The 26,646-nt window shown below is 44.0% G+C and overlaps 1 protein-coding gene across 5 annotated transcripts in view; it reads left to right on the top strand.

The window, feature by feature from the left end:
* The first annotated feature begins 22,202 nt into the window (after positions 1–22,202).
* The window catches only part of EPB41L3 (erythrocyte membrane protein band 4.1 like 3), a 223,223-nt gene continuing 218,779 nt past the window's right edge, over positions 22,203–26,646 (top strand). For all 5 annotated transcript variants that reach the window (XM_067015583.1, XM_067015616.1, XM_067015615.1 and 2 more), the window contains exon 1: positions 22,203–22,494. The gene's annotated coding sequence lies outside the window, so the exon portion shown is untranslated. The remainder of the gene's footprint in view (positions 22,495–26,646) is intronic.

Below are 26,646 nucleotides of genomic sequence, written 5' to 3'. Positions count from 1 at the left end.
TTCTGATTCTGTTTGCAGTTTGGACACACAATATATTCTTAAAATCTATTTAAAAACTGCTTTCAGGTTCTCTGAACAGGACCCTGGAGAAATGCTACAAAACGTGCAACACAAGTTCTATACAATATAGATTTTCTTTTTAATTCTATATTACATCATTGGTGGATTTTTTTAACATCTTTATTGGAGTATAATTGCTTTACAATGTTGTGTTAGTTTCTGCTGTATAACAAAGTGAATCAGCTATACATATACATATATCCCCATATCACCTCCCTCTTGTGTCTCCCTCCCACCCTATCCCACCCCTCTAGGTGGTCACAAAGGACCAAGCTGATCTCCTGTGCTATGCGGCTGCTTCCCACTAGCTATCTATTTTACATTTGGTAGTGTATATGTCCATACCACTCTCTCATTTTGTCCCAGCTTACCCTTCCCCTTCCCTGTGTCCTCAAATCCATTCTCTATGTCTGCATCTTTATTCCTGTCCTGCCCCTAGGTTCTTCAGAACCATTTTTTTTAGGTTCATATATATGTGTTAGCATACGGTATTTATTTTTCTCTTTATGACTTACTTCACTCTGTATGACAGTCTCTAGGTCCATCCACCTCACTACAGATAACTCAATTTCGTTTCTTTTTATGGCTAAGTAATATTCCGATGTATATATGTGTCACATCTTCTTTATCCGTTCATCTGTCGATGGACACTTTGGTTGCTTCCATGTCCTGGCTATTGTAAATAGAGCTGCAACGAACATTGTGGTACATGACTCTTTTTGAGTTATGGTTTTCTCAGGGTATATGCCCAGTAGTGGGATTGCTGGGTCATATGGTAGTTCTATTTTCAGTTTTTTAAGGAACCTCCATACTGTTCTCCATAGTGGCTGTATCAATTTACATTCCCACCAACAGTGCAAGAGGGTTCCCTTTTTTCCACACCCACTCCAGCATTTATTGTTTGTAGATTTTTTGATGATGGCCATTCTGACTGGTGTGAGGTGATACCTCATTGTAGTTTTGATTTGCATTTCTCTAATGATTAGTTATGTTGAGCATCCTTTCATGTGTTTGTTGGCAATCTGTATATCTTCTTTGGAGAAATGTCTATTTAGGTCTTCTGCCCATTTTTGGATTGGGTTGCTTGGTTTTTTTTTTTGATATTGAGCTGCATGAGCTGCTTGTAAATTTTGGAGATCAATCCTTTGTCAGTTGCTTCATTTGCAAATATTTTCTCCCATTCTGAGGGTTTTCTTTTCATCTTGTTTATGATTTATTTTGTTGTGCAAATGCTTTTAAGTTTCATTAGGTTCCCTTTGTTTATTTTTGTTTTTATTTCCATTTCTCTAGGAGGTGGGTCAAAAAGGATCTTGCTGTGATTTATGTCATAGAGTGTTCTACCTATGTTTTCCTCTAAGAATTGTGTCTGGCCTTAAACATTTAGGTGTTTAATCCATTTTGAGTTTATTTTTCTATATGATGTTAGGGAGTGTTCTAATTTCGTTCTTTTACATGTAGCTGTCCAGTTTTCCCAGCACCACTTATTGAAGAGGCTGTCTTTTCTCCATTGTATATTCTTGCCTCCTTTGTCAAAAACAAGTTGACCACATGTGCGTGGGTTTATCCCTGGGCTTTCTATCCTGTTCCATTGATCTATATTTCTGTTTTTGTGCCAGTACCATACTGTCTGGATTACTGTAGCTTTGTAGTATAGTCTGAAGTCTGGGAGCCTGATTCCTCCAGCTCCGTTTTTCTTCTTCAATATTGCTTTGACTATTTGGGGTCTTTTGTGTTTCCATACAAATTGTGAAATTTTTTGTTCTAGTTCTGTGAAAAATGCCAGTGATAGTTTGATAGGGATTGCATTGAATCTGTAGATTGCTTTGGGTAGTATAGTCATTTTCATAATGTTAATTCTTCCAATCCAAGAACATGGTAAATCTCTCCATCTGTTTGTATCATCTTTAATTTCTTTCATCAGTGTCTTATAGTTTTCTGCATACAGGTCTTTTGCCTCCTTAGGTAGATTTATACCTAGGTATTTTATTCTTTTTGTTGCAGTGGTAAATGGGAGTGTTGCCTTAATTTCCCTTTCAGATTTTTCATCATTAGTGTATAGGAATGCAAGAGATTTCTGTGCATTAATCTTGTATCCTGCTACTTTACCAAATTCATTGATTAGCTCTAGTAGGTTTCTGGTGGCATCTTTAGGATTCTCTATGTATAGTATGTGAGATTACTTTCTGATGGAAAAACAAAACTTTGTTGTAACTCTCTCATGTGAGAAAAAAAAGTCTACATGCATTTCTGGTTTTTTTTGCTTTTCCACATGCAAGAAAGAGCAGCAAAGCTAAGACCAAGGAAATAAAAACAATACACCACCTTTCCATCCCCCATGAAACACCATCACCACCAAATTTTCTTCAGCTGATGGAACGAGGGAGTTAACTGCAAAGCCAGAATCCAATCCTACATACCTGGGAGGAAAGCTTTAGGGCCCTTTTCTCCAGCAACGGTTCTCAAAGACTGACCAGACAGCAACACTGGCATAGCCTGGGATCTTATCAGAAACTCCTGGTGAGCCCCAGCAATCTAGGTTTTAATGAGCCCTGATGAAGTTCAAGAACCTGGTAAATATGAATGCCATTACCACTCATGCAATAGGAGCCCACAGAAGAAGGTGGGATTGGGGCAGGATTTTCAAACAAGAAAGCGCAAATGAAAATGAAACATTGCCTTCTGAATGCAATGGAATGGTTGGTACAAATAAACCAAAGAAATAGAAATTAAATTAATAGAAAATTAGTGTCTCTTTGTTTTTCTTCAAAGAGCATCTAATCCAATTAATATTTATATTTTGTTGCTGTTTTAATTCAAATCAATTTTTATTAAAAATTCTAAAAGAAACGTACTGAGAGCTAAGTATGTTGAAAGGGCTTTAAGTGCACCTTCACATTTCGTCTTCACATCATACCACAAGGTGGGCACTATTATTATCCCCATTTTACAGATGAGAAAAGAGCTTGAAGAGGTTAAAGTAAGTTGCCTGAAGTCACGGAGCTGGAGTAAGCAGCAAAGCCTGAATTTAGAACTGGATCTATCTGACTCAGCGTCTGGGCTTGCTCAACGTTTGTTGTCCTCTGTTGGGTGGATCTTCCTGGACAATGAACTTGAGGACAATCTTAGACCCTTACCCAGAACCATGTGTGACTCACCTTGTTCCTTTACCCCTTGGATACCAGCTGCTTCCACTTTCTGTCCATTATTTCTACTGAAAATTCCTACCTCATGCCTCCCCCTTCAACCCAGGCGTTATTCTGCTGGCCAGTGAGTTTTTTTTAATCATGACTTTCAACCTGTCAGAGCCAAGTTCAAAACTCTTAAATACGAAATCTCTCTTTTCTTTATGTCCTCCTGTGAGGTCTCACCTGCAGCAATGATTCAGGTGCTCTCCTGGCTACAAACCTTGGTCTGTTATCACCTCTCCTCTCAAATCTGTTCCCTCCTCCGTAGATTGGATAGTCTCCTTCTGGTCTCAGGAACATTCGATGGCCACCCAGCTCCATCTTTCAGCTCGTGTTGTCTTCTGGACTGGAATACTCTCCTCTTTCTCTTCTGCCCATTCAAATCCCACCCCTGCTAACCTCCTGGCTTGAGCCCACCTTGACCTCTTCCACCCCTGCCCTCCTTCAGCTCTCACTGCCTGCAGGGGTCTCTCAAGTTCATGGAACAAGCTCCCCCTCCGTAGACCATTTGTGCACTCACGTTTATACACTACATAAATGGACTACCATGTGGACACCGTAAATGTGCATTTGCAAAATAGAAATTAAAAACTGGTGCTTCTGGTCTTTTCTTCCTTCACCTCAAAAAGTCATCCTGAGATCCCTTAGGGACAACTTCCTCCATCAGCTGGGCAGTCCCCAGGCTGTGACCACTCCTGTGACCTCTTCGTCTGATGTTGCCAACTGTCCTTGTCCAGTTTGTCACGTGCCCCTACTTTATATTCTTTAAAAATATGTTGTATGTTCTTAAAGGGGATAACTCTCTTTTCAGTGGCAAAAATGGAATATCACATAGGAGGTGCCCAATCCTTTATTGATACGAGTTCACTGATGTCCACTGCACTCAGCTGACAAGTTAAGTTTCAAGGCTGCTGGTTACTGTGGGATCATAGCTTCTAGTCATTGCATAAAATGAGATGGTAGTGATCTCAGTTTGTCTAACTTCAAAGGGAAGCCAGGCAGTTCATGTGTCCCGTGTCACTTGGCCAGTTCCTGTGAAACTGGACAGTTCCAAAAGAACAGTCTGACTTGCAGCCAAAAAGAGAGTAACATATTTCACCAAGTCTTGGCGAATTGAGAATGGTCTGACTTTTAAAATTTCCTTCCCATCTCTCTTGCCTCTCTCTCTTTTTTTTTTTCTCTCACAGCTTTATTGAGATATAATTGACATATAACATTGTGTAAGTTGAAGGTGTACAATGTGTTGATTTGATACATTCGTATATTGCAAAATAATTACCACCTTAGTATTAGCTGGCGCTCCCATCCTGTCACATAATTACCATGTCTTTTTTTGCAGTGGGAACATTTAAGACATACTCTCTAACAATATTCAAGAATATAATATACTATTAGCTATAATCACCGTGCTGTACATTTAATGCCCAGAACCTGTTAATCCTGTAACTGAAAGTTTGTACCCTTTGACCAATATCTCCCTCTTTCTTCCAACCCCCAGCCCCTGGCTCTACTCCCTGTTTCTCTGAATGTGGCTTTTTTAGATTTCACATGTAAGTGAGATCATGCAGTGTTTGTCTTTCTCTATCTGACTTATTTCACTTAGCATAATGCCCTCAAGTTTCATTCAAGTCGTCACGATTGGCAGGGTTTCTTTCTTTCTCGTGGCTGAATAATATTCCATTGTATACATCCCATATCTTCCTTATCCATTCATCCACTGACAGACACTTAGGCTGTCTCCAAGTCTTGGCTGTTGTGAGTAATGTTGCAATGAACCAGAAGTTGCAGATATCTCTTCCAGAGAGTGATTTCATTTTCTTCATATAGATAACCAGGAGTGGAATTGCTGGATCATATGGTACTTCCATTTTTAGTTTTTTGAGGAACCTCCACACTGTTTTCCACAGTGGCTACACAAATGTACATTCCCACCAACGGTGCGCCAGGGTTGCCTTTTCTCCACACCCTCGCCAACACTTGTTATCTCTTCCCTGCCTCTCTTTGAACCCTGTATGCATGTCCCTAGATTACCTGAAGGTCAGGTGTCATTTCCTGAATCACCTAGCAAGATGAAAGTTGCCGCTATGCTCCCTGACCAACATCTAATGAACAATCTAATGTTTTACAGTCATGCCTTTGCTCTGGGAAAAGTTTCAGTTAATCAATGCTCAGAATAATAACCTTGGCTGGAAAGAGTGGAGAGTCCTATTACTGAGGTATGCTTTCTTTCTTAAAGTCATTTTCACATCTTTAAATGTAGTCTTATGTCATTAAAAACTCCCGAAATGTGTCTCATTTCTTTCTGTTCTCCCCTTCATGTTTTACACCCTTGTTAATTAGCTGAGGGATGCAGAAAGTAGCACATAAGTGAAATTTGCCAATGCTGACAAATTAGATAGTTGCCAAGGGTTCAAAGAGAGGGAAGGAAGATGGTAGGAAATAAAAAGTCACACCATTCTTAATAACTAATGAGAAAATGTCTAGCCATTGACATGAGTGACTCATCTGAAGGATTAACACCCTATCTTAGACACACAATAATCCTGCCAGGGGAGACAAAACTCTGCAGCAAGACCTGGTTTCCATATTCTTTGGTGTAAAATGCCAGGGCGGTTGGCCTGTGGCATTCTCAGTGGAGGCATTTGATGCTTTGACCTTTTGGCGAAAGAACCGTACCAACCAATACTGTGAGTTTGCACATGACTTTGGAAAGCAGAGTCTGGCCAGGAAGGAGCCACTCTCCTGGCCCCTGCAGAGCTGGTCTTGGGAAGATTCCAACAGTGTGAGCCCTCGCTATCTACCCCTCAGCCCGACATCATTCAGAGAAGCACGGGGCTCAGCTGTGCCTGTAGAATCTTGGGGATGATCTCAGGTGGTCAAGGCCAAGTTGGGGGCCTAGGTGGCAGTGAAGTTGCTAGTGTTCTCCTGTCCCTTAGACTTCCGGTGGTCTGGTGGGGGGGGCGAGGGGCAGGTAGGGAGTAGACAATCAGGTTTATCCTCATTAGCCAGGTGGCCTTTCATCTCCTGGCCATCTTCCCCGCTATCACCTATTAAGCATCTACCTGTGCAGAAACTATTATCTCACCTTTTCTAAAATCACCTGGCAAAGCACGTATCAGAATACCATTCTCCAGGTGAGAAGAAAACTTTCAGAGGGACAAAGTCACTTGTCCAGATTCACACGGTTAATAAGTAGAAGTCAAGACAGTCAAAGGTTGACCTCTAAACTCAAACCTTTCCGTTTCACAAGGCTACTTCTCACCTGCATTATTGAGTGGCTACTCGCTGTGTAGAAATATAGACCTGTGCACACATGTCCCCGCACCACCCCGCCACGTGCTAGCCCAATCCCTCTAATTCCTAAATCCACCACCTTTCCTCTGAGTTTGTTGTTGCTGTTACAGCTCAGTCCCTGCTGGTTCCCTGTGGCTTCTCCCTGAAATCTCCAGCTGCAAGCAGCTCTGAAGGCATTTACTTTTTCCTGAAATGTCATCAATTCCCACCCCCACCCCACCCCCATTCCCTGCAGAATGAGCATCAAAGGAAGACATTTTTTTGTCCTTATTTTGATGGCATTTTAGACGCATGGCTCACATAGCCACAAAGTCCATTAACTGAACTTCAACACAGTGGTAGAAATAAGTAGTTTTGCTTCTATGCATTTTTATCTGCTATTTCAATACTAGAGTTCTTTAACTATGAAGATTCTGGTCTTGACAGAGGACTAACTTTGAGAGTTGTAGGAGGTGGGAAAAAAATAGACTTCATCTAACTGTAAGAAGAGTATCTTAAGGGTTATTTAAAAATCTTCCTTTTCCAAACACCTTTCCCACCTACATTCCAAGTTAAGAAGAATGTTACCAAATATCTTTTTCTAAAATATATCCTTTGGAGTCTGTGAAATAGCACTGTTATAAAGAGTATAAAGAGTTTTTTTTTTAAAAAAAAAGGAAAGGAAAAATAAAAGAGGATTTATTTATTCTCAGAAAATGGTTCTTAAAGTGTGGTCTTAGAAACCCTGAGCAGTACCTGACGCCCTTTCAGGGGGACTGCTGAGTTAAAACAACTTTCACAACAAAATTAAGACATTATTATCTTTTTTACCCTTATTCTCTCATGAGTACAATCCAGTTTTCTGGAGGCTACGTGGCATGGAATGACATCATCTGACAGCTTGTATTTTGATGTTTTTTTAAGTTGTAATTTGGTGCACCCACTATGAAAAACAGTATGGAGGATCCTTCAAAAATTGAAAATAGAACTACCATATGATCCAGTAATTCCACTTTTAAGAATATATCCAAAGGAAATAAAAACACTGACTAGAAAAATATCTGTACCCCATTTCATTGTTGTACTATTGACAGTAGCCAAGCAATGAAAACAATCTAAGTGTCCATCAATGGATGAATGGATAAAGTTGTGGTATATAGATATATGCACCACATTACATATATAAATGGAATATTATTCAGCCAAAAAAATGAGGAAATACTATCATTTTTGACAACATAGATGGACTTTGAAGGCATTATACTAAGTGAAATAAGTCAGACAAAGACAAATACTGTATGATCTCATTTGTATGTGCAATCTAAAACAAACAAACAGAAAACTTCCAAGATTATAGAAAAAGAGATCAGATTTGTGTTACCAGAGTCAGAGGATGGGCAGGGTGAATTGGAGGAAGGTGGTCAAAAGGTACAAACTCTGGTTATAAGATGAATGAGTATTAGGGATGTAATGTACAATGTGATGACTATAACGCTGGAATATGATATACAGGAAAGTTGGAAAGAGTAAATCCTAAAAGTTCTCACCACAAGGAGGCAATTGTTTTCCTTTTCCCTTTCTTTTCTCTTTTATTTTTATTGTATCTATATGAAAAGATGGATGTTGTAGCTGAACCTACTATGGAAATCATTTCACAATTTATGTAACTCAAACCATCATGCTGTACACCTTAAACTCATACAGTGATGGATGTCAGTTATTTCTCAATAAAACTGGAAATAAATAAAATTTTCACTTTTATTTTCTAATATGATAAATGTGGATATAATCCACATAAGCAAAAGCCCTTTGGGGTCCCCAATAGTTTTTTTTTTTAACATCTTTATTTGAGTATAACTGTTTTACAATAGTGTGTTAGTTTCTCCTTTACAACAAAGTGAATCAGTTATACATATAAGTATGTTCCCATATCTCTTCCCTCTTGTGTCACCCTCCCTCCCACCCTCCCTATCCCACCCCTCTAGGTGGTCACAAAGCACAGAGGTGAACTCCCTGTGCTATGCTGCAGCTTCCCACTAGCTATCTAATTTACATTTGGTAGTGTGTATATGTCCCTGCCACTCTCTCACATCGTCACAGCTTACCCCAATCGTTTTTTAGAATGTAAAAAGATTGTAAAACCAAAGTCTGTGAGCTGCTATTCCAAGAAAGACTTGCTCATTAGAAATTGGTATCTCATGAAATATCCCGAAAGAAGGTACCATGTCACCATGGTGGTGGGTCTGGTGAAGGTCACAGGAGGAAAAGTAACATGAGTTCCAGTATTCGCAAAGACGCTCCGGGGACATCGAGCTGGGACACACTTCTGGCAGGCTCTCTGCACACACAATAGCAAACTGAAGCGATGAAATGAAAAGACCAGCAGTCTACCTACGATCTGAACACTCATTCAGAGCAAACACTCAGCAAAAGTGAGTGGACCTAGATGGGGAAGTCAAATGACAAATTCAAATGAAAGTGCGTGTCCACACACGTTGGGTTCATTTGGCCACGCACGAGTCCCGGAAAGCAATCCGAGACGCGGGTCTATTTTGCAGCACCTGAGTCCAGAAGCGGAACCAGAGGCAAATACTATGCTTGCCTGGCACGGGCTCTTCCTGCCTCCAAATGATAGTTGTGGAGGAAAGCTGCCTTTATACAGAGCCTGCCGGTTCCATCTTGCCGAGTATGGCGCTCCTAGAAAGAGTGATGGAGCTTTCTCAAGGCTGCCTCATCGCCTGTCTTGCAAAAGCACCCCGATTAGATATTCTTTGTGCCATCAAACAACAATACCACGTTTGGTGGTTTTGTTTGCACCCAAGGTTGCAATTATCTGATAAAATAAGAAGTAACCCTGATGTGTTAATTTCTTTAGAACTTTGGGAAGTTGAGAATAAAGTGCCCACTCTTTTTTTTTTTTTTTTTTAGTTTTTATTGGAGTATAGTTGATTTACAATGTTGTGTTAGTTTCAGGTGTACAGCAAAGTGAATCAGTTATACATATATATCCATTCTGTTTTAGATTCTTTTCCTGTATAGGCCATTACAGAGTATTAAGAGTTCCCTGTGCTATATAGTAGGTCCTTATTAGTTATTTATTTTATGTATAGTAGTGTGTATGTGCAAATCCCAATCTCCCAATTTATCCCACCCACCCCCGTATACCTCCTGGTAAGTTTGTTTTCTATGTCTGTAACTCTATTTCTGTTTTGTATTTATAGATAAATTCATATGTACCCTTTTTTTAGATTCTGCATATAAGCAATATCATATGATATTTGTCTTTCTCTGGCTTACCTCACTCAGTATGACAACCTCTAGGTCCATCCATGTTGCAGCATATGGCATTATTTTGTTCTTTTCATGGCTGAGTAGTATTCCATTGTATATATGTACCACATCTTCTTTATCCATTCCTCTGTTGATGGGCGTTTAGGTTGCTTCCATGTCCTGGCTATTGTAAACAGTGCTGCAACGAACACTGGGGTGCATGTATCTTTTTGAATTGTGGTTCTCTCCACTCTTAAGGGAAAGTGAAAGCTATCTCCTGGTATTGATGGATGTACTTAATATTAGCAGCTTTCTACAAAGCTCTATACAGTTGACCCTTGAAAAACATGGGGGTTTGGGGGGCCAAACGCTCTCCCTGCCCCAGTTGAAAATCGTATAACTTTCCGGTTGGTGGTTCCTCCATATCCAACGTTCCACATCCCTGGATTCAACCAACTACAGATCATGTAGTTCAAATTTAGTGAAAAAAAAATCCACAGATAGGTGGACCTGTGTTCTGACCTATGTTGTTCAGGGGTCAACTGTACTTCTAAGTAGTAACTGAGAAACTCCAAATTATTCTAAACAGTCATTCAAGACAACATCAGGAACGCTTTATGTAGGAGGACATTTCAAGTCTCCAGAAATTCCAGGTATTTGTGGTTAGCTGTGTGTTCTCAGCAACCACTGCTGGACAGAGAAAAGGCACCCAAAGAAACCCTGATGGTCTGTCTTACTGCTTAACTCAAAAGGGATCAAGCATGGGCTTCCCTGGTGGCGCAGTGGTTGAGAGTCCGCCTGCCGATGCAGGGGACACGGGTTCGTGCCCCGGTCCGGGAAGATCCCACATGTCGTGGAGCGGCTGGGCCCGTGAGCCATGGCCGCTGAGCCTGCGCGTCCAGAGCCTGTGCTCTGCAATGGGAGAGGCTGCAACAGTGAGAGGCCCGCGTACCGCAAAAAAAAAAAGGGGTCTCAAGCAAGCAATGGTTGTACAATGTCAGTGTCCTTACTGCCACTGAACTGTATGTCTAGAAATGGTTAAGGTGGTAACTTTTGTGTTATGTACATTACACCACAATAAAAAAGAAGGGGCTCAAGCTGTAGTAAAGGAAAACCACTCCAACCTTGCTCTGAGCTGCCTAAATCAAGACAATTTCCAGGGCTAGGCAGGTGGAACATGCCAAACCACATTTGACACGGCCTGATATTAGCAAACGTAGATCCACACTGGGGCAGTAAAATGGATATACATCTATACTCTGAACACGGAGATTATTTTAATCACCACATGTGTAGGTATTGTAAAAATCATCAAATAGTGAACAACAGACTTTTGCACCCTGGACTGCCCTTGCCTTACTGGGGAGCTATGTGCACAATCTCACACTTTGTATGAGCCATCCTTATCATCCAGGTTTGACTGCAACACTTGTGCAGCTGTTTGGGCTATTTGGACTCATATCTAGGTATCGATTTGCAGAGTCAGTATTCTAACACTTGAGCCCTTGAGAAATATGACCTAAGATCCAGGGCTACAGTGTTTAAAATTAAGTAAAACAGCGTTCTTATTGAGTTTAGAAAAATATATACAAGCACAAGCTTGTCAGAAATTTAAAACAGCAAATTTGATAGTGGGATAATCTGCGGATGGGAGTGGGAAGTGTGGAAAGATATGCAGTCTTATTTTAAATCAGAAATGGAACTTACCAAACAACAAGTAAAATGGCCTTTAATATAAAGTGATTTTACACATCTAAATTTAGCCAAGGATAAACCAGCCAACAGCTCAGGACATTAATTGTGTTCCAATCTTCTAACCAAAATAGGTATGGGTTTGACTCACTAAATTAAGGTATAATTTTTTTTAAAATTTACTTTTGGCTGCGTTGGGTCTTTGCTGCTGCACATGGGCTTTCTCTAGTTGCAGCACGGTGAGCGGGGGGCTACTCTTCATTGTGGTGTGCGGGCATCTCATTGCTGTGTCTTTTCTTGTTGCAGAGCATGGGCTATAGGTGCGCAGGCTTCAGTAGTTGTGGCACGTGGGCTCAGTAGTTGTGGCTTATGGGCTCTAGAGCACAGGCTCAGTAGTTGTGGGGCACAGGCTTGGTTGCTCCGCAGCATGTGGGACCTTCCCGGACCAGGGCTCAAACCTGTGTCCCCTGCATTGGCAGGCGGATTCTTAACCATTGCACCACCAGGGAAGCCCCAAATTAAGGCATAATTTTATATACAAAAGGCTTTTCAAAATTTGGTAAAGCAGGCAACTAATTCATGTCTTAAGAGAATTTGGAAACTATTAACATTATAAATCAGGATAGTTTTCTTCAATATCCAGTAAGAAGTCTACTCACTAATATGTATACTTTTTATTTTTAAAAAATTGTTCCAGGATGTATGGTATAATGGCATTTTAAAAATACTCAATCATTTTGCCCAATTCTAAGGTATGTAACTGTACATCTAAATCATAGCTATCAGTATATTATTAGAAAAGCCATTCCAACACAACAGGCTATGTTAGCATTAAGGGTCACAATGGTTTTTCTAAACTTTGTGAACTACAGAATGATAAATATGTTGTAATGAATAATGGACAAGTTTTGTAAAATAACCATAAGAAATGCACTGAGCTTAAAAAGAGGCAGTACAACTCTGGAGAGGTAAGATTTGAGCAAAACAAATGTTATTTGTTACAGTTTTCTCCCAATTCATGTCATGGATTTATTCATTTAAAGAGAAAAAGAAATATCAGAAATATAGGTCATTAATATTACTTCAGGCAGGTTTTCCTGACATCAGCCAAGAAGCCAGCAGCTCTGTCCTTGATTTTCTCCATGGTAATGTTTCTAATAAATACATAGTGATGACAATAAAATCATCTGAAAAAAAGAACAAAATATCTCTTCTCTCTTTATTAATTGAGATTTTCCAGACACTTCTTTCATTTTTTCATCAAAAGAAATGCCAAATTTGGCTTCCTGATCTCAAACTTTATTACATAGTTAAAATCATCAAAACAGTATGGTACTGGCACAAAATAGCCACAAAGACCAATGGAACACAACTGAGAGCCCAGAAATAAACCCACGCGTATATGGTCAACTAATATTTGACAAGGGATCCAAGAATGTTGTATCTATCTATCCATCTGTCTATCTATACAATGGAATATTACTCAGCCATAAAAAATGACATCCTGACATTTTCAACAATATGGATGAATCTTTGGGGCACCATGCTAAGTGAAATAAATCAGAGAAAGACAAATACTACTTGATCTCACTTATATGTGGAATCCAAAAGATTGCACTGATGGAAACAGAGAGGAGAATGGTGGTTGCCAGGGGCTGAGGGGTGGAGGAAATGGGGAGATGCTGGTCAGAGTAGACGCTTTCACTTATAAGATGAATAAGTTCCAGGGAATCTAAGGAACAGCATGGTGATTATAGTTAACAATATCGTATTGTATACTTGCAAGTTGCCATGAGAGTAGAGTTTTAATGTTCTGGATAAAACAACAACAATAAAATGGTAATTTTGTGAGATGAAGGATGTGTTAACTGATCTTATTGCGGTAAACACTTCGCAATAAATATGTGTATCAAATTATTACGTGCTACACCTTAACTTTACACAATGTTATATGTCAGTTGTCTCTCAATAAAGCTGGGGAAGAAAAAGAGTTGCCAAATTTGGGATTCTGTGGGAGCCATTTTAGGCTTAGTTTGTGAAGGAAAGGTAAAGAAAGGGTCAAATAAAAGATCCATGACCACGTATGAACTGATGTATATGGCAGATCTGGCACTTTCGATGTTGTTTGTGCTTATCTTTTTTGATGAAAGGAAGGTTGTCACCCTTAATTCTGTTTACCACAAGAATTTTATTTTCCCTATATTGTATTATATAATTTAAATCAAGGAAGAATTCTCCCAAATGAGGAGGAAATCTGTGACCAAAGTAGTATGAATGAATCCATTCTATCCAAAATATTTTTGAATGCCTGCTGAAATAATAACTTTGTTTCTCATGCACAGAGAATTCTTCTAGGTGCTTTGTGCCTATAAACTAAGTGAACCCTCACAATTTCCTGCTGTGTCCCAATTTGATGGATAAATCCAATGGAGTAGGTATTTTAACGGTCCCTTTGCGCTGCTTAGGAAGTTGACAAACAAAGGTGTTAGGTCAGTTAGCCCAGGTCAGAAAGACAGAGCTAGGATTCACCCCGGGGGCAGTCTAGTGCCAGAGCTGGGTGAGAATCCACACAGGATAGCTTCTTTCTAGGTTCAGAAGTTGTAGATAAAGGGAAAAACAAAACAAACAAACTAAAAAACCCATCCCCTCTCTGTCATCACGGAACTTACTGTCTATTCTGAAAAGCACATCAATCAATACTGAATGGTGAGTTCTGGGAAAATGCACAGAAGGTTACGTGGAATCTGATTTAAATTGAGAGGTGCAAGGCGTGAGGTGGGTCCTCTCAGAAGAAGTGCATTTCAACTGGGCCTCGTGGGATGAAGAGGCTTTGGCAGGAAGAAGAGTTGGCAAAAGAAGGAACAGGGCAAGTCCAGAGAAGGAGGCTTGGAAAAGGTGGGCAAGCGCTCACTGCCATCTTGGACTCCAAGCGAGGGCAGAGCACAGTGGGAGGAGATACACTTGCTGGGTGGGCTGGCTGCAATCCCAGACTAGGTTTCTTTAGGCATTTTCAAATTTTAGCTAGGGTGAACCGAAGGTCATTGAAAAGAACTAAGCAAAGGAAGAATCCCTGGGCTGGTATGAGAAGAATGTGCCAGAGGCTGTAAGGGTGGAAAATAAAAACCCAAAAAACACAGCAGTTAGGAGCCTACTGACAGCCCAGGCAAGGGAAGACGGGGGGGTTTGGAAACCGTGGCGATAGAAGAGGTGGACACCTTAAGGAAATGATCTGGGGGCAGATCTGGCCAAATCTGACAGGTCTCCAGGTGACTCGAGGCACCCCCAGGAAAACCCTTAAACACTGGAATAAAGGTCCTTTTCTTATAGATTTGAAATTCTGGATTATATTTTTTAAATCAGCATTGTTCTTTTTATGGATCAACCGTATGTGAAATAAGAGAACGTTAACAAGTTTGCTTAAAATCTGATGATGGAGCAAACCTCTGCAGCAAATCCTACCCTTTTCAGGTGTCACTCAGACAGTCTCTGCCTAGGAAACTCTTTATAACCTAGTTCCTTACTGTTCCAAAAGAGCCCTTCATGTTTTAGAGATGCCTGAGCCAGACCTCTGTCAGATCCTTCTTGTGGCACCTTGGGTCTGGCAAAGTTCTGCACTGGCCCCTCCTCAGTGGACGGCCCCAGCACCCAAATAATTGACAGGATGAAAAGAGCCAGGATGAGGCCAGAGCCAGAGGCTGACAAGGTACAGGAGCCTTACTAAATCTCACTTAATGAAAATAAACATCACCAACCAGCTACAGTACATGGCTCCCCATGGCAAAGAATGTAGCTCTGATTTTAAAAAGAAAAAAGTAGAAACCAGATTAATATTCATTCCAGTTATCAGCAGAGGCTTAAGGTGAGACAGATGGCAACAGTGGCCAATTTTAAATCCATCTTATGTTGTATTTGAAAAACTTCTTGCTTTGTAAAACGTGGCAAAGAATTCACTTTTCAGATAATTAACTCCAGCGTATTGCTAAGTTCGTATGCCTTGCCCCAGATCAGAAAATAACCTGAACAGTTTCTGCATCTAGAGTGTTTTTTTCGCAGGCTAGCATGCATCAAGCCAAGAAGCAGGAAACATCAAGTCCTAAATCTTTACAATGAGTTGATGATCTGCAGTTATGTGGAAGGTTTATTGCTCAGTCACTGCTGTTTGCTATTTTTCTGCGAAGGGCAGAGCTTACTCTTGAACTTTCTGCTCTCAGCAACTTGGTGAAACTTTTATTTATGATGTATAGTTTTTTGTTTTTCTTTTTAAAGGAAAACCATTCTGGGGCCGGTTTATGCCATGCCAAACCTAGCAAGTTCTGGAGGAATCATGGAAGATTCGGTGGTTTTAAGTATTACAGTAGGATTTCACTTGGAGGAAAAGCTGGTCAGGAGGATGGGAGTATCTGACTGTAAAAAAAGAAAAAAAGTACAGGCTTCACATCAACAGTGTCTTTAAACTTCTGCTGTTATTCAATACAAGTGGATTGAGAAGGAGGATGGTGGCAGTGATGACAGCACACTGTCATTCCTAGGGCTCTTTCTAGTTTTCGAAGCCCTTTCATCAAATTACTTCATTTAATCCTACCTATTCGATGAGGTCCTCCATGCCGTTCCCAATTTATCTAAGGAGACTGAGATTCAGAGAGGTTAATCCTGAGATCACACTGCTGGTAAAAAAAAAATACAGCACTGGGGAAGAAGTTGCAAGGCATTTCAAGAAATCACAACCTTATTTGACTTTTTGCTTAACATCTTGAAGAAGCAGGACAGCAGTATCGGGAGGAAAAGATTTATGCTGCAAAGGCCAGTCTCCAGCTTGTGCATCAGGAGGTCTTGAGTTTTGCCAGCCTTTGTGTTAGCAAGGATGACTCCGAGAAAACATGGAAAGGTCTTCCCTTTGAAAGAATGCATAAGCCAGATAGCTATTTCTGCAGAATCCAAAATTCATCTCAAAGGCTCCCACTAATAAGATGAATTTAAGAGAAATAAACCTCTTTCCAACTATCTCATTCCATTAAGGATGTGCTGAAAATCTTTGTTAGAACACCTAAAATTTCTATCGGAACTGTATCTTTCATTCAATTCACTGCGTTCTACTGCAATATCTACCTGGACACCTTGGGGGAATTACAGAAAATAAAAATAACTGTTTTTGCAATTCCAAATATAAATCACTGTATCATATGTGTTGTCTCCAAGCAGAGTCATCAAATAATAGTAGGACTGGCCTCAGTCAAACCCACTCTCTGAACAGTTCTGAAATGTACACTCAGATTCTCCTAAAGTATGCAGAATAAGGTACATTAAAAGTTGGATGACTAATCGATGCTGAAAATGTGTTCAATATGGATGAGTTTCCATTTCATTTTGTATAAATGTTTTCTAAGGACTTTCAGCTTATAAGGCCCAACTTGGACCCAGAGCTTTAATAGTAGGAGAAAGGGATTCATTTCCCTTGGGAGCTGAGTTGCCACTTTAGAAAAAGATGGCGCTAAATTTGAAATATCATTAACCCCTTTAATGAGTTCTTTCTGCTCCAAAAGACTTCTGTTTCACAAGAGGAAAATATCCAAATTCCTCTTAACAGACTTCATGATCTTAAAGAATATATTTGGAAATATTTGTAGAACTTTTCATTTTGATGTCTGGCGGTATGTAATTTCACCTTTTGGTCCACTAAATGGTCAGATGATACCTAACAACACTTTGTTTCCAGATTACCTGCTTTACCTCATATTCACCAAACACATAGTCCTTTTCTGTCTTTACATCCTTGATAATCTTTTACTTTACTCTGTTTTAATTATATAGGCCCCTCTATGAAACCTTTCATGCTTACACTATTTGGCTTCAATTTCTCAAGTCACATTGGCAACCACTTAGCCTGTGGGTGTATCTAGTCAGTTGTAAATGTGTTTATGTGCTCCTGGAATGTCACCCCATCGTTTAACAAATATTATTGAGGGTCTATTGTATACCAGGCTCTGATATAGGCACTGAGAGTGTAGCAGGAAACAAAAGAGACCAAAATTTGCTTTTTTGTGGAGTTTATACTCATGTCAGGGGAGGGGCAGATTGTCAATAATTAATAAGACAATCCATACAATGTTGGACTATAAGACGTGCTATAGAGAAAAATCAAGCAGTGAGAGAGAGAGAATGGGTTGGAAGGAGGGAGTGTAATTTCAAATATGGCGCCCAGAGAAGGCTTCACTGAGGAAGACACATTTGAGCAAAGACCTGGAGATGGTGGAAATTAGAGGGACCCCTGAGGAAGAGAATCTCAGGTAGAGGGAGGAGGATGCAAGTTTCAGGAGCATCTCGGAAGCCAGTAACCTAGAGTGGGTGCCCAAGGTGGAGAGCAGTAAGACATGAGGAAAAAGAGGCATTGAGACCAAAGAGGCAGATCTGTTTGGATTTGGAATTTTTATGTTGACAAAGTAGAAGCCATGGAGAGGGAAGTGAAAATGATACGACATATTTTGAAAGCATGATTTAGGCTGCTGGGCTGACGATAGTCTTTAGGAAAGCAAGGTCCAACACAGGAGTCCAACATTGGTGTGCTATCTATATATCTCTATATAATAGATATTGAGATAGATTTCCCTCTACATGTTTCCATAGGTATATAGTTATAAATGGCTATATAGAGAAATAGATACATAGATAGACACACACATAGCAGTAGACATCAATGTATGTGTGCCTGTGTGTGAACATTTGTCAATTATTTCCTCACTCTATCTGCTGAGAGAACCTAGAGGTTACGACATGCCAGTAGCAGTGAGCATGCTGGGTGTCCAGATCTCATTCCTAAATGTCATCCTCCGTCAAAAGGAACCTGGGCTCCTTGGAGAGCTGATTCCAAAATGAGCCCAGAACATCTTGATGTGCCCGAAAGTTAGAAGGTACCCAAAGAATCATGGGGACATGTCAAAGGGACTGAAGAGCCATCTTAAAGAGACACCCCTTGGCCAAATCTAGGTAATTTGAGCATCAAGATAAATAACGAAAGTAACAAAATGATTCATTGGATGCAATAGGAATTCCTGAGTCTATACTGACGTAAATAGATAAATGCAGGGAAGGGAAATATTTTCTACAGAAGAAGGCCGATTAATAGTTGCAAAAGGAAAGAAGCAAATGGGGATAGTCATCTGGCAACTATTGTAGTGTGGGGTGCTGATTCAGGCGGGAGTCATCAATGCCTACTAAGACTCGTTGAGTGAATTTTCAATGAGAAACAGGATATTGATGTAGCCTAGGAGTATATCCCTACAAATTACTTATCAATTACAGGGCAAAATGCTGACTTCACACTGGAGGATTCCAGCTTCTGCCAAGCCAGGTGATCAACGTTAATATCACAACGGTGGGATACTTCTTAATGTAAATGAACTGCCTAGAGTATAGTATCATTTCTTTGTTATTCCTGACAAAAATGCATGACCTGGGTCAAACGTGAAGAAACATCACATGGATCCAGGTTGAGATCTCTGAAATCTACAGAATGAAAGGCATGTAGTTTTCAAAGCTGTCAAGGGCATGAAAGACAGGAAAGACAGAAGAACTGTAGCAGATTAAAGGAGAAGAACCAGATGCATCACCTCCATGTAATGTGTGATCCTAGACTGGATTCGGGACCAAAAATGAAAAAAGAGCCATTTTGTGGAAAGTTGGTGAAATCTGAAGGGGTTCTATGGATTGGTTGTTTTGTGCTTATGTGGGACCGAATTCCGTTTCGGGGGAAATATACACACTGGAATATTTAAGGATGATGAGGCATCATGTCTACACTTGCTCTTAAATGGTTCAGAAAAAAGAATATTGATCATGAGTATCTATCCATGTAGAGAAAAAGAGAGATCAATGTAAAATGGTAACAATTAGGAAAACTCTTTCCTAAAAAAAAAAAAAAAAAAAAAAATGAGGACTTAGCTCATAAGGAATAGTTTGCAGTCTCTAAGTCAAGAATATTAAAACATGGTTAGTTTTAGCTTTCTAGATTTACAAACAAAGTTGTTAGATTTGGCCTAAAGTCTGAAAAACAATGTATTAAATACTTACTTAAAAGGAGAAAAAAAAAAAGAATCAATCTCCCATTCAAAATGGGTACAAAAGTGCAGGCCTCGCTAAGACGTTGAGAAAGGTATTTTGCTGGCAGATGGGGCTGGAGCACTGCGTTCTTTTTTAAGGAGGTCAGAGGCAATTTGGAGGGTAAGAGATGGTGAAAGATTGTGAAACCAGGTCATATGAGGAAAGGCTGGAAGCCCAGGGCACTTTCGTCTGGACAAAAGAAGTCACACAGGGGACCTGTTATTTGTCTTAAACGAGCTGGAGTGCTCTCTTGTGAAACAGGGCTTAGACATTTATATGACCACCATGGGTAGAAACAGAACCAACCAGTAAAATAAAAAAAAAAAAAATACTCTTCCACATTTCATCTTCAGGTAATGGAGAAGGAATGGATTTGGGGTTAGTGAGATTCTCATCATAGGGAAAGCAGAAGCAGGGTGAGCACCTGCCAGAAATATTCCATCAGAAACAAATACTAAAAGTCTTAGGTGACCTTTAAGCCCCTTTTAAACACTTTGCAATAACACCTACTATTTATTGAACGCTTTCTATATGCCCAGCGTTACAGACGCATTATCTCAGTTAATCCTTCCCACGGCTCTAGCAGACAGGCACCCTGATCCCCTTCACACAGATGAAGAGAATGAAGCTTAAACAGCATGTCTCACTTGGAAACCAAACACATCGCACAGAAGTGTTGGAGCCTGGAGTCAGCCCTATGTGTGCTGACTCCGTATACCACTCCGGGACCCTTAGCTTCATATTCCCTGCCTCTGAGTCCCAACGAGTCTCTCATCTCCTCCTTCAGAATCTTGAGCCACTGGCACGTTCAATGGACCAAAGAGGGTCAGTTGATTTCTCTCACTGTCCACAGATGCTCCACTTCTCTCTCTTGTTGCTTTCTCATCCACTTGAGCCTTTAAGCTCCTTCCCCACTATGAAGGAAATGCATCTTGTCTAGTTGTTTGTGCCTCGCCTGGCTGTCCACACATCAGATGTCCACACCCCAGCCCACCCCGCCACTTATCAGGTAAACCTCCGGGTATTGAATTCAGCTGCACTCACACTTGAGCCAAGCCACACCTTCATTCTATGCAGGGTTTCAGCCAGTTCAGGTCAAAGTGCAATACATTTAGCAAGCACTTAACGTGGAGTATGGAAATATCTCCTCGTGAATGCTTTGCCTCTGAATTGCTGGCCCTAGTCTCCTTGGGTTTCAAGAAGTTTCAAGAAGATGAATAAGGACAGGCTTGCCTCTTCTTGAGAGAGGTAAACGTTAGCACTTGGCTACAGGGGAAAAAAAAATGTTGGCTATTATTTTCCAAAGGGGACCCAAGATGTTAGGATCTCATGAAACAAAATCTGCCTTAAGATGCAAGGAGCTAGTGCCATGAAGCAGCATTCCGAGACACTTAGCCACAGTTGACAGGAAGTGGCTCCTTGACCGGTGCCAACTGCCCCCTGACTTCCTTTAGTGAATCCTTTCCTCCCCCCTCCCCCTACTGAGGAGTCTACAAAGCACAGCCAGACACGACCACGTGTGCACGCTTGTCACGCTTAACAGTGCCACACCTGCGCTCACAAAACACAGACGTGTCCCTGATGGGCTATATTTGGGAAGTTAATTTTGAAATGTTATTAAACTAATAGGTACTTGGCAATGTACCTCTTTCCCATAGATACACCTAGGAGTGAGACGTTTCGGGTTGATTGGATAGCTTTCCAGAGTGGTATTTTCATCTTTTTTATATGTTTTTCTCCTCCGGTAGACTTAACCCACTGAATTTTCCAGAAAGCGTGACTTCAGGAGGTAGTAAGCGCGCAGAGGAAAGAGTGCGCATGAATGCCCTGGGAGATGGCGCAGTGAACTCCTGTCCCAGTCTTTGGGGCGGCCGTTGGGAGAGAAAAGAAAGATAATGTGCCCTTTGTTTACTTAAAAGGCCCAAGAGTTGTGCAAAACGCAGGCCTCCTATATGCACCGGCAGGAGTTTTCATGGCCTGGACTCCGAGGCGTAGTAGAATCAAGCAAGCACGTGGCTGATACGCTGGGCCTTCAGGCCTGGAGGTTCCTTGGGCACCAGTGGGGGTGGGTGGCTCAGGGGCCGCTGGAGCCCAAGGCTCCTCCGCGGCACTGATGCAGGTTGGGTGAGAAAAAACTGCGACCCAGGACTTATCTTCATATTTTAGCGCTTTGTGTGAACTTGTGCGAAGCTTAAGCAAAAACAAACCTCCAACCACTCTCGACTCACATCCCTGTATGCTTGCCTCTGCGGCTTTAACTCTTTTCAGGCATTGCACACATTTAACACCAGCAAACGAAACCGAGTTACCAGGTCCCCTTCAGGCACACTAAGGGCATTTCTCACATCCTCTCTCTCTCTCCTCCAATCCTCAGCGGACACAAAATTGCGCGTGTGTTAGTATGTGTGCCCGATCCTTCCCCTTCTTGCAAAAGCAGGAGCGGCTCCTAGAACTCGCCAGCTATAAAGCCCCGGGCGGCCGGGCAGGAGCCGCGCACAGCGAACCGCGGCTCGGGGGCGGGAGCGGGGCGGGAGCGGGGCGGGGCCGAGCGCGCGGACCGCCCGGGCGCGGGGCGCAGCCAACCAGCGGCCGGCGAAGGCGGGCCGGCGCGGGCCGAGAGGCGCGGGCAGTCACAGGCGCCTGGCGCGCGCTGCAGGTGGCAACTTGGAGGTGTCACCGCCGCCGCCGCGAGAGGGCCCGGGTCTGGAGGCCCCTTCCAACCTCTGGGAGCCCTTTCCCGCCGCCGAACCCAAGACTGGATCCGGGACAATCTGAAGGAAAAAGCCGCTGCACGGGGACCTGTGAGCAGCCCTACCTCTCCTCTGCCCTTGCGCTACTTTTTTTCTTCCAGGAAGGTTGTGCCGGGGAGCGGCGAACAGGCTCCGGGAGGGGCCGGAGAGGGACGCTCCCCGTGACCCAGGTGAGCCCCTTTCCTTCCCCTACCACATCCCTCTATGCAAACGGTCGCAGGTCGGGACTCCAGCTCTCCGGGTGGGCAGAGGCTGGTGCGTGGGCGCCTGCCCTTGGTTCGAGGTCGAGGAGGGAGAAGGCGAGGAAGGGGAGAGGCTGGCCCGGCCGGGGGCTGCCTTCCCGGGCCCGCCTGGCATCCGCAGGGACGGACAGAGAGGGCTCGGCTGTGGCCGGAGGGCTGACACCCTGGTCGCAGCGGGCCGGAATCGCCCCCGTGCGCGCCGTTCGGGAGCCGGGCCCGGCACCTCTGCGAACCTTCGGAGTGAGCGCGCCGGGTCAGGCGAGCGCACGAATCTTCAGTCCCTGCGAGCCCAGAGCGCCGAAGGACGTCATCCCTCTGCCCCGCAACTCCTCCTCCTCCCCTACTCGCCTCCACCGCTCCGCGCCGGCGGCGCAGCCTATTCGGAGATTCCGTGTCTTGGCCAACACGCGGAGTGGTTAGTGCTGTCACTCTCCTCCCTGCCCTCGCCGGAGTTGGAGCGCCCCGGGGTCTGCCTCCCCGGCCCCGGCCTTCTAGCGGTCCGCCGAGGGCGAGTGGGGCAGGCCAGTTCTCTGCGCCGAGGGCTGAGGTGCGCGCGAGCTCGCTCTCCAGTGCTCGCTGTATCCATCCCCAACCCGCTGCAGCTTGAACCGCTGGCCGAGGGAGCGTAGTCTCTGTAGCCAGTCCTTGCTCGCTCTGGGAAATTGGGGGCCTCCTAGGATGTTGCAAACCTCGGAGGAGAGGCGGGAGCCTCTGCCTCCATCTGGGCGTTTCAGCCCCTGCCGTGAAGTGAACATGGGCTCTGACCTCCGCCTACGGGCTCTGGCATGGGGGTGCTGGCGGCAGTGTGTGTGTGTGTCTGTGTGTGTGTCTGTGTCTGTGTGTGTGTCTGTGTGTCTCTGTGATCCTCCGTGAGGCAGAGGCGCAGGAGCCCGCTCCTCCTGCCCCGCCGCGCCGCAGGGCTCCGCCGCCCCTCGCCCTGAGCGGCGCACAGCTGCATGCCAGCAACTCAGCGCTGCTGGCCCCTCTCCTCCTCCCGCTCCAGCTGCTAGCCCCCCCAGCCCCCCACCTAGGCGCGCCCCAGGGTGAAAATCATCTGGCCAGAGGGTGCGGGTGGGGGAATTGAGTCGCTCCCGAGGCGAATGGGGCAGGTTTCCAAAATCCAGAGGAACGCCGCTCGCCGGGCATTTCATCTTCCCGCGGCTCGGCTGTGATGACCTCGGGTAGAGGCTGGCGGAGGCGAATCCGCACCCCAGGGAGGGTGTCGTGTCACTCGGGAAGCCGAAGTTGGGGTCGCTGAGCATCCGAACTCCCTTTGGCGCGTCCTGCGCGGAGGCGGGGGAACCAGGGGCTGGCGTGTGGGCGCGCTGAGCGGGCGGTGTGGAGGCTGGGGACCAGCTGCCGGAGGGCGCCCCGGGCCGCTGGAGCCGGAGGGCTAGGCGCCGGCGTGGGAGGGCGCGTCGGGGCTGCGGCGGGCTCGGGGGCGCCCGACTAGCGCTGGAAGTTGAGGTCGGGGTCCGCGCCGCGTGGTGACACCCCTCCCGGCCCCTGCGGATTCCCGAGCAGCAGCCACGCGGCGTGTTCGGCCCCCGCCTCGGCCCGCCGGCCGCGGATTTCGCTTTTCATTCTGCAGAAGTGAAGCCTCTGCGCCCCGAAAGCCGGGGGTGCTGGAGGCGAAATCCTCCGGGGAGCGAGGGCGGTGCCGAAAAGACTCGGAAAGGGAGAACGCAGGATCGGGCGGGTAAAGCCGTTGAGCGCCAAAGATCCCCGAGGCAAGGCGAGGCTGACCCAGGCAAGAGGTCCGGCTCCCGGCCCTTTGCGCTGCTCTCCCTAGGGGACCGAGGGTTCCAGCCTCCTGCGCCCCCATCCCAGGCTCGTGGACAACTCCTGTGTAATTCCCTCCGAAGTGCATTGGATTAAGACTGGGCGGGGAGAGGGCTGGAATCCATGAAATGAATGAAAGTAGAAAGAACTGTAAATCCCAAATATAATTCCGGTTTAAATCTAAATTCCGTTTGATTAGAAACAGACTCTAATCTGGTAGCGCAGAGTCTGGCTGCATTTCTCCTAATGACAGTTACTGGAGGGCCCGGCAAGGCTCGTCCTTCCCAAGCTGGAATGGTGCTGCAGATGGAGGTTGGGAAGGGGTGGGACTGCGGGTGCACATACCCTTCATTTACAGCAGGGAAGCGGTCAAGTTCAGGTTGGTTTGGAAATGACCTTGCAGGCCTTCTTCCCCTTCTCATCTGCCACAGGCATTTCCCACCTGGATCAATTACATACGTTCAGAGACTTAGCGACACCAAGGGGTTAAAGATCCTCTCCTGTAACATTAGTTTCCAAAGAGGACTTTTAAAGAGGCTTCTTAGAACTGTAGTACCCTCAGGAAAACATTCTCAGTTCCTAGGAGCAGGGGTGTAAAACCAAAATTTTATAACTAGACTGTGATAGCTCAGCCCCAATAAGGGAGGTTTCCTCCAGACTGTGGTGTAAGTTATTGAGAGCAGGGTTCTGTCTCATCCTTTTTTTCCCCCAGGGCCTGGTATATAGTAGGTGTTCAACAAACATATATAGACTGATGCTTATAATTTAAAATGTTAGCCTGAAGCTTCCATGGTGGCACAGTGGTTGAGAGTCCACCTGCCGATGCATGAGACATGGGTTCGTGCCCCGGTCCGGGAAGATCCCACATGCCGTGGAGCGGCTGGGCCCGTGAGCCATGGCCGCTGAGCCTGCGCGTCCGGAGCCTGTGCTCAGCAACAGGGAGAGGCCACAACAGGGAGAGGCCCGTGTACGGCAAAAAAATAAATAAATAAAAAACAAAATGTTGGCCTGAAAAGACATTTACTAATTTCTAGGGTCAGTCATTTTTAAAATCAGAATATTAAACCAATTATAACAATCATTATGAGGCCTAATGTGCATTGTTTACATGTATTTTTAAACTATTCGGGATTTGTGAAATCACTTTAAATAAAAATGCACTTAAGGTGTTAGGAAGTTTAGAAATAACAGCATGACTGTTGCATGTTTAAAGTCCCTCTGTAACAGTCCCGGATTGAATACCTCTAGAAATGGAGCTCTCACTACTTTCACAAGCATTCTATACACTTTAGATAAACTCATTATTTAAATGTTAGGAACTCAAGGTTGAACATGACAGGGCCTCTGCCCATACGTGCTGGTTGGCAGGGCCAAAAAGGAAACATGAATTTGGTGCTACTGGGTAGACACGGGAGAAAGTTAAGGGATCTCAGTGCTTTGAGTGGCAGCAGCAAGGGGCGCTTGACTGAGGATGGTCCTGTGCTTTGGATTTGGAGGAGGAAGAGAACTATATAAGCTGACTAATAAGAACTTTCTCGAAGCTTGGCCTGCGTATCTATTCCTTCCAGTGCCATTTCCTGAGCTGTAACACTCAGCCCTCTCTCTCTCCTACAGGCCCACGCTTCTCACGTGTAAGAGCCGTCTCCAAGCCTCTCTATTCCTTTTCTTCTTGAATCCTAAGATTCTTCATGCTATCCCCAACCCCGCATTGCCAGCTCTACTCACAACACACTGAATATTAACATGCTATCTCTGAAAATTTAAAAAAAAAAATAGAAGAAGAAAAAGGAGCAAAAACTTAAGGGGAATGATTTGTGTAGGACTTGAAGTCAGGGCGGTTGGCGGTGAGTGGTTCATTAAAAAGATCCAGGGAGGGCTTCCCTGGTGGCGCAGTGGTTGAGAGTCCGCCTGCCCATGCAGGGGACGTGGGTTCGTGCCCCGGTCCGGGAAGATCCCACGTGCCACGGAGCAGCTGGGCCCGTGAGCCGTGGCCGCTGAACCTGGGCGTCCGGAGCCTGTGCTCCGCAGCGGGAGAGGCCACAACAGTGAGAGACCCGCGTACCACAAAAAAAAAAAAAAAAAAAAAAAAGATCCAGGGAGCCGGATGAGTCACATTGCACTGTGGACAGACACTTCCTCATCATTTTCACCTGCCACACGGTGAGAACCCATTTAGGACTCCAGCGTTCTCAGAGTCAGTGGGATGGAGACTGTGAGAGCAAACACATGGAACGTAGAATTTTCCAGTTCAGAACCAGTTAACCAAGAACAGCAAGACCCACGATTCGCTAGAAAACA

Source organism: Kogia breviceps, chromosome 15, assembly GCF_026419965.1.
Source record: "Kogia breviceps isolate mKogBre1 chromosome 15, mKogBre1 haplotype 1, whole genome shotgun sequence".
NCBI classification, from domain to species: Eukaryota; Metazoa; Chordata; class Mammalia; order Artiodactyla; family Physeteridae; genus Kogia; species Kogia breviceps.
Note: the sequence above shows the minus strand (reverse complement) of the source record. Positions and strands in the feature narration are given on the sequence as shown.